This window comes from Pleurodeles waltl, chromosome 5 (assembly GCF_031143425.1).
Source record: "Pleurodeles waltl isolate 20211129_DDA chromosome 5, aPleWal1.hap1.20221129, whole genome shotgun sequence".
NCBI lineage: Eukaryota > Metazoa > Chordata > Amphibia > Caudata > Salamandridae > Pleurodeles > Pleurodeles waltl.
Window position 1 is genome coordinate 912874262 of NC_090444.1, and position 7772 is coordinate 912882033.

Below are 7772 nucleotides of genomic sequence, written 5' to 3' on the forward strand. Positions count from 1 at the left end.
CAACACACACCACACACACATACCACAGACCAAGAACTATCTGCAGAGAAATTCAACAATAACATAAGCCAGGAGCAAAGAAAGCCAGGTCACGTACCTTTACATACCTTTAGTCCGACCACTGTAATTCGGTGTATATCTATATCTATATTTATATCTACATATAGATATAGATATATATATATAGAGAGAGATATCTATATCTAGATAGATAGATAGATAGATAGATAGATAGATAGATAGATAGATAGATAGATAGATAGATAGATAGATAGATAGATAGATACATACATATGGAGGGCCATTGGCCAGTACAATGTTTGTGAAAAGCCACAGGGCAACATCCAAGGCCCAACTTGACTCCTGACAGCCAAAGTCACACCACTGGGCAGGGGCATCATGCTGATGGTAGGCAGGCACCTTAGAGTGCAGGGGAGGTGGGGGGCGGAGGAGGCTGGCATGGTTTGTAGTGGGTACCTAAGGTTATTACACCTTATACCAGGTCCAGTTATCCCTTGTTAGTGAAATGTAGGCAGTGTTCTAGCAGCTTAGGCTGTCTAGGGGTAGCTGTAGCAGAGCAGCCAAGGCTGAACTAGGAGACATGCAAAGCTCCTGCAATACTACTATAGTTACACAGTACTTATACACAATAAAAGACAACACACAGTGTTACCAAAAATAAAGATGCTTTATTTTAGTGACACAAGGCCAAAAATATTTTAGAGGCAATACTCCTTCTGGAGGAAAGTATTTTACACACTATATATACTAGTAACCAAAATCAGGTAAACAGTCATAGAATTGTGCAACCAGTAGAAAATACAATAGATTGCAATGGTCCTGAGGCAACACAAACCATATAATAAAATAGTGGAATGCAAATGTTGAATTCCCCCCTAGGCAAGTGTAGTGTGTAAATGGGTGCTGGGACTGTAGGGAACCACAAAAGGTAAGTAAAGTGCCCCACCCCAGAGCCCAGGAAAGCAGGAGTAAAGTACAGAAATTTTCCTCAGGACACACTACAAGACGTGATGAAGAATTATTCAAGAACACCAAGCAAGACTGCAAGCAACAAATGATGGATTCCTGGACTTGAAGACCTGCAGAGAGAGGAGACCAAGTCCAGAAGTCGAAGAAGAGTCCAGAAAGGACAAGATCACATGCCAACCTAGAAGAAGGTGCAAAAGTAGATTCTCCGGTTAGAAGAAAAGTACAAAAGTGCACAAAGAAGATGGCTGCGGGTTCCTGCTTAGTGCAGAAGATGTCCCACGTCGAGATGTTTGGATTCAGGCTGTTTGCGTTGGTGGATTCCACCAACAAGCCTTGGTTCAAGCTAGTATACGGTTTGTGTCAAAGAGGAGCTGTCTGGACCTAGGAGGGACCTGGGGGTCTCAACTCAGACTGAGGAGACTGAGGGGGCTCACAGCACTCTAGAGAAGATCAGGCAGCACCCACGAGAGTCCCAGAAAACAGGGACAAAGTAGATGCAAAGTGAGGTCATCGCAGCACTACACTGGAGTGTCCCACGCCGCTGGAGAACAACTCAGAGAGCTGTGCATCACAGGATGGAGTGGGCCTGGGCTATGCTGTGTATGAAGAACCTTTGTAAGAAGTGCACAGAAACCCAAGCAGCTGCAGAAGATGCAGTGCACAGGGGTACTGTGGCAGCACAGGGAGGCAAGCTCCTACCTCCACCAAATTTGGACAGCTGGACCTTTGGATTGTCTGGGTCACGTTGGTCTACGACCTGTGTTCCAGGGAGCAAGCTCGTCACCAGGAGAGGAGTCCCAGAGTACCAGTTGTCATCGCAGAAGGGTGCCAGCAGAAGCGGGAAAGTGACTCTATTGTGGTTAAGCCAAATCCATCCAAGAGTGTAGTTTTCAGAACATTGTAGTTGTCTGAGTCATCTTCTCTAACAGTCAGGAGTCTATCTCTCCCCTTGCCAGAGAAAGACAACCACAGGATAGCAGCCCACTGTACCCGAGGGACCCTCTGAACTTTACAGGCCCTCTCAAGTGCAGCAAACCACTTGTAAATGTCATCCCCCTCCTTGTAAGGGAGAACAATCTTGTGCAGGTTTCTAGAATCAAATGGGTTTTCTCTAACACTGTAACTTCTGAGACTACTGCTGCTGCTGCCACCATGGGGAACTAACCCCAACCTGTCTTTCCCTTTCCACAGCTAGGAATTGCCTATCTAAGGCCAACTGTTGCTGCTGTAGCCTCAGTCTGGCCTCCTCCAACCTCACCTTTCTGAGTTCCCTATCTAGGGATTGATCCTTGGGGTTGGATGTGTGGGACACTTCTGATACAGAGGTGACATGGGAATGAGCAGAGGTTGACCTTTCCCTAGCTTGAGTTGCTCTAGTGACCTGGCCTCTAAGTTTGAAGGGTGCCCTACATGTGTGTGACCTCTTCCCACTGCCAGCTAGAGGTTTGTTAAGGGAAAGATCTGTGGAAGGACCCTTTCCTGGATCTTCAGGACGCTCTCCAGAATCTACCTGGGCAGAATCTCCCTCTATCTCCCCTTCTGATTGTACCTGACCATTAGGATGCTCCTGGTCATCTTGTAAGAGGAGATTCAAGAGAACTTCCTTGTTGGGGTTCTTCCCAATCCCTAAGCTTCTTTCCAAGCAGAGTCCCCTCAGACTCTTGAAATTCAGACTTTCATAAGTGGTCTTAAAAACCCTGGAGGTAGCCTCTATAGAAGACATAGTGATAGAAAAAGTTAGGGAGGAGAGTAAGAAGTTAGCAAACTATTTCACCTAACGTTTTAGAGGAAAAGAAAAACTTTTCAGAACTTTGTAAAACCTTTAGAACATTTTAAAGAACTTTTTGAAAGTGAAAAAATGACTGCTAGGTATAATTGTAGATAGCTTTAAGTATTGGAGTACACTTTTCTTGTGAAAGCACCAGTAACAAACTGGTAAATCAATTGCAAGTACTTATCTCACCACTGCACCACCAATGTAGGAAGCTGGCCTGGTTTGTAATGGGTACCTAGGGTACTTACACCATATACCAGGTCCAGTTATCCCTTACTAGTGAAATGTAGGCAGTCTTCAGTGTTCTGAGTGATTCCGTCATTCCACAGGAGATTCCTATGGTTCTTCAGGTGCAGGGTGAAGAGCGTGCACACCTTGGAAACTGTTGCATGTACTGGGTGGAGCTGAAGTTGCAGGTCACAGGAGTCGTCCTGGATACTTTGCTGCCATTACAGCGGTTCCTGGAGCAGTGTGCGGTAGATCCGACAGTCAGAAGCTAAAGCAGAGGATGCAGGGGAGTCCTGGAGGAATTTGCAAACCGAATCCGAGGAAACACCCAGAGGAGAGACCCTAAAAAGCCCTGAGAGGGGGATTGGCTACCTACTCACATATGCACCTATCAGGAGGGGTCTCTGATGTCACCTGCTGGCACTGACCACTCAGAGGTCTCCAGAGGGTCCCCACACCCTGGAATCTAAGATGGCTAACGCCAGGGACACTCTGGAAGAGCCCTGGGCTGGGGTGGTGATGGACAAGGGAGTGGTCACTCCCCTTTCCTTTTGTCTAGTTTTGTTAGACCTGAGAGCCTTAGGGTGGTCAACCCTAACTTTTTGCCTGCCTCCCTCGACTTTTTGGACGCTGTTTTTGCTGGCTTTTAGACTCTGCGCACTTTACCACTGCTAACCAGTGCTAAAGTGCATATGCTCTCTCCCTTAAAACATGGTAACCTTGAATCATACCTGATTGGACTATTAATTTACTTATAAGTCCCTAGTAATGTGCACTCTATGTGCATAGGCCCGGTAGATTAAATGCTACTAGTGGGCCTGCAGCACTGGTTGTGCCACCCACTTAAGTAGCCCCTTTTCCTTCTCTCAGGCCTGCCATTGCAAGGCCTGTGTTTGCAGTTTCACTGTCACCTCGACTTGGCATTTTAAAGTACTTGCCAAGCCTAAACCTCCCCTTTTTCCACATATAAGTCACCTCTAATGTGTGCCCTAGGTAACCCCTAGAGCAGGGTGCTGTGTGGGTGAAAGGCAGGACAGGTACCTGTGTAGTTTACATGTCCTGGTAGTGTAAAACTCCTAAATTCGTTTTTGCACTACTGTGAGGCCTGCTCCCTTCATAGGCTAACATTGGGGCTGCCCTCATACAGTATTGAAGTGGTAGCTGCTGATCTGAAAGGAGTAGGAAGGTCATATTTAGTATGGCCAGAATGGTAATATAAAATCCTGCTGACTGGTGAAGTTGGATTTAATATTACTATTCTAGAAATGCCACTTTTAGAAAGTGAGCATTTCTTTGCACTTAAATCTTTCTGTTCCTTACAATCCACGTCTGGCTGGGCTTAGTTGACAGCTCCTTGTGCATTCACTCAGACACACCCCAAACACAGGGTACTCAGCCTCACTTGCATACATCTGCATTTTGAATGGGTCTCCCTGGGCTGGGAGGGTGGAGGGCCTGCTCTCACACAAAGGACTGCCACACCCCCTACTGGGACCCTGGCAGACAGGATTGAACTGAAAGGGGTCCTGGTGCACTTCTTAGCCACTCTTTGAAGTCTCCCCCACTTCAAAGGCACATTTGGGTATAAAACAGGGCCTCTGCCCTACCTCATCAGACACTTGCTGGAGAAGAAACCTGAACCAGAAACTACATCCTGCCAAGAAGAACTACCTGGCTGCTCAAAGGACTCACCTGTCTGCTTTCTACAAAGGACTGCTGCCTTGCTGTTGGCCTGCTGCCTTTCTGAACTCTTGTCTGGCTGTGAAAGTGCTCTCCAAGGGCTTGGATAGAGCTTGCCTCCTGTTCCCTGAAGTCTCAGGACCAAAAAGACTTCTCTTTTTCACTTGGACGCTCCATGCGCTGAAAATTTCGACACACAGCTTGTTCCGCGGCGAGAAAAACGCCGCTTACCGACGCTGATCGACGTGACGTCTTCGGGACGACCGGAACTTCGACGCACGGCTTCGCAAGAACAACGCCGCCCGACCTCTAGAGGAGAAATCGACGCGATGCCTGCCGTGAGATCGTAATTTCGACGCGCAGCCCCGCAGAATGACGCGCAGCCGGAAAACAAGCAGGAAAATCCACGCACAGACCCGGGACATCTGGTAATCTCCACGATCCACAGAAAGAGACGGTCCGCTCGCGGGAAAACGACGCACGACTTCCCCGCGTGAAAAATAACGACGCAAGTACGTGTGTGTTGGGGAGAAATCGACGCACACACCCTTTTTCCACGTATCTCTTCTTCTGTGGCCCTCTGAGGAGATTTTCCACTCCAAACCAGGTACTTTGTGCGTGAAAGAGTCTTTATTTGCTTTTTAAAGACTTAAAACACTTTGGGGGTCATTCTGACCTCAGCGGTAAAAGGCCCTTCCGCCGGTCAGAAGTCCGCCATTCTACCGCCGCGGAAAACCGCCACGGTCATTCTGACCACCAACTGTGAAACCGCCAAAAATCCGACATCCAAGGAAGGCCGCCACATCAGCGGGCCGCGGAAAACTGGAGATGACCAAACCTCCACCGTCACGCCAACACAAACACGCCCATGCCATTCTGACCCACGAATCCACGCGGCGGTCTTTCAACCGCGGTATTCCATTGGCGGTACACACCGCCGTGCTCAAAATACACACCCAGCTCCAAAACACTGCCACATTGGACATTTTGAAATACGCACACCTGAGACACATACAAACAACACACCCACACATCCAATCAACTATAAAACACACACCCACATCACCCACAAACCCCCACTAGTTGGAAATCGGAGCGAAGGCGAAAGCGAGAGAGATAGAGATAGAGAGAGCGAGCACAGCAATAGAAAACCCCAACACACACAGGAACCCAACTTCATCACCCACACCACATCTACGCATACATCACCACACATCACCACGCACATCACCACAAACACCACCCCACACCTCATCCACACCACCCCATGGCACCCCAAAGACACCCAAGGTTTTCGGACCAAGAACTCCGGGTCATGGTGGAGGAAATCATGAGGGTTGAGCCCCAGCTCTTCGGCACACAGGTGCAGCACACCACCATAGCAAGGAAGGCTGAGCTATGGCAAAGGATCGTAGACAGGGTCAACGCTGTGGGACAGCATCCCAGAAATCGGGAAGATATCAGAAAGCGATGGAACGACCTACGGGGGAAGGTGCGCTCGATGATCTCCAGGCACAACATCGCTGTGCAGAAGACTGGCGGCGGACCCCCACCCACTCCACCCCAATTCACAGCATGGGAGCAAGAGGTGGTAAACATCCTGCATCCTGATGGCCTCGCCGGAGTACACGGAGGAATGGACTCTGGTAAGTCGAATCTCAACTACTTCACCCCCCCCCAACCACCAGCATGCCAACCCCCCCCCACGCCCAATCTCACCCCCCAGCACATAACCTCCCTGCCAATGTCTCACCAGCACAACCCACCCTAAACAACACCAACCCCTGAATGCCAACACAAACCATAGACAGCCACCACCAAAGCATGACCATTGCACATACCCATACACCCCCCCCCAACCCTCACAACACCTCTCACAAGGGAATGCCAGCACTGGGGGACAAGGGCACTCAAAATGCACGCCATGGCACACACAGAAACAATAACCATACTCCTTTACCCCTGCAGGGCCCGAACGCCAACACACCGCCACGGAGGGTCCAGATTTGTCCATCCCACCCCCAGAACAGGCCCCCAGCGAGGACAGCAGCTCTGTCGACCTAGAACCTGACGACCAGCCCGGACCATCGGGGACCTCTGGACAGTCGGTTCCTCACACACAGACCCAGGCCACAGCAGACCCAAACCCCTCTGGGACTACAATCACAGCTCCCACCCAGCGGGCCCATGCCTCTGTCTCGCGGATGCGTCAATCAGCGGTGTGTCCGCCACTACAGGGCACCCAGACTGACCCAACACCCCAACAACAACAGGGACCTGGGGGCAGTGGTAGTGGGCACACCGTCCAGGGGACAGAGGCCCGGGGAAACAGGGCAACTGGGAGGGCTGCTGTGCGACAGGGGGGGGAGGACAGGCCCAGGGAACCGACTCTCCAAGAGGCCCTCACCACCATCATGGGAGCATATCATCACTCCCAGGAGACGATGGCGACTGTACTGGCCAGGTTCACCGAGATCCAGGCACAGCAGGAGGAACGGTACATGGGGTTCAGCAATGAACTCCGGGACATCGCTACCGCTATGGGGACCATACTCCAGGCCCTCAACCGGATAGAAACCACATTGCGGGACCATGTGGCACCGCAAAGGGCCCCTGTCACTAGCCAGGAACAGCCTACCACCTCCGTCGGCGCTAGTGGTCAGGAGGCCCCCACAGAACGACGTGCCACCAGAACCCCACCTCCTGCTGAAGAACAACCACCCCGCAAGAGGAACCTGAGATCTCAAAGGAAGACAGAGTAGGATGCCAAGACCCCCGCCAGCCTAATATCCCCCCGGATGTCATTCCACTGTCCCACAGTGTCACCCTGTCCAACCTTGAACTGCCCCTGCTCCATCCTTCCACAGCCATATGAACAATGCACCTGTGCGACCGAGAACTGGACTCTGCCATGGACATAACTCCACCCTCACCCATCACCGTTTTAATATCATGTACCAATATATAGCACTAAAAATAAATCACTCATTGCACAGAAATCATTCTGGAGTCAGACTGTATTATTTACAAATGTATAACACATTACTTATCAATAATGTTCTGTTATTTATGTGTGGACAACATACCGATGTCAATAAGC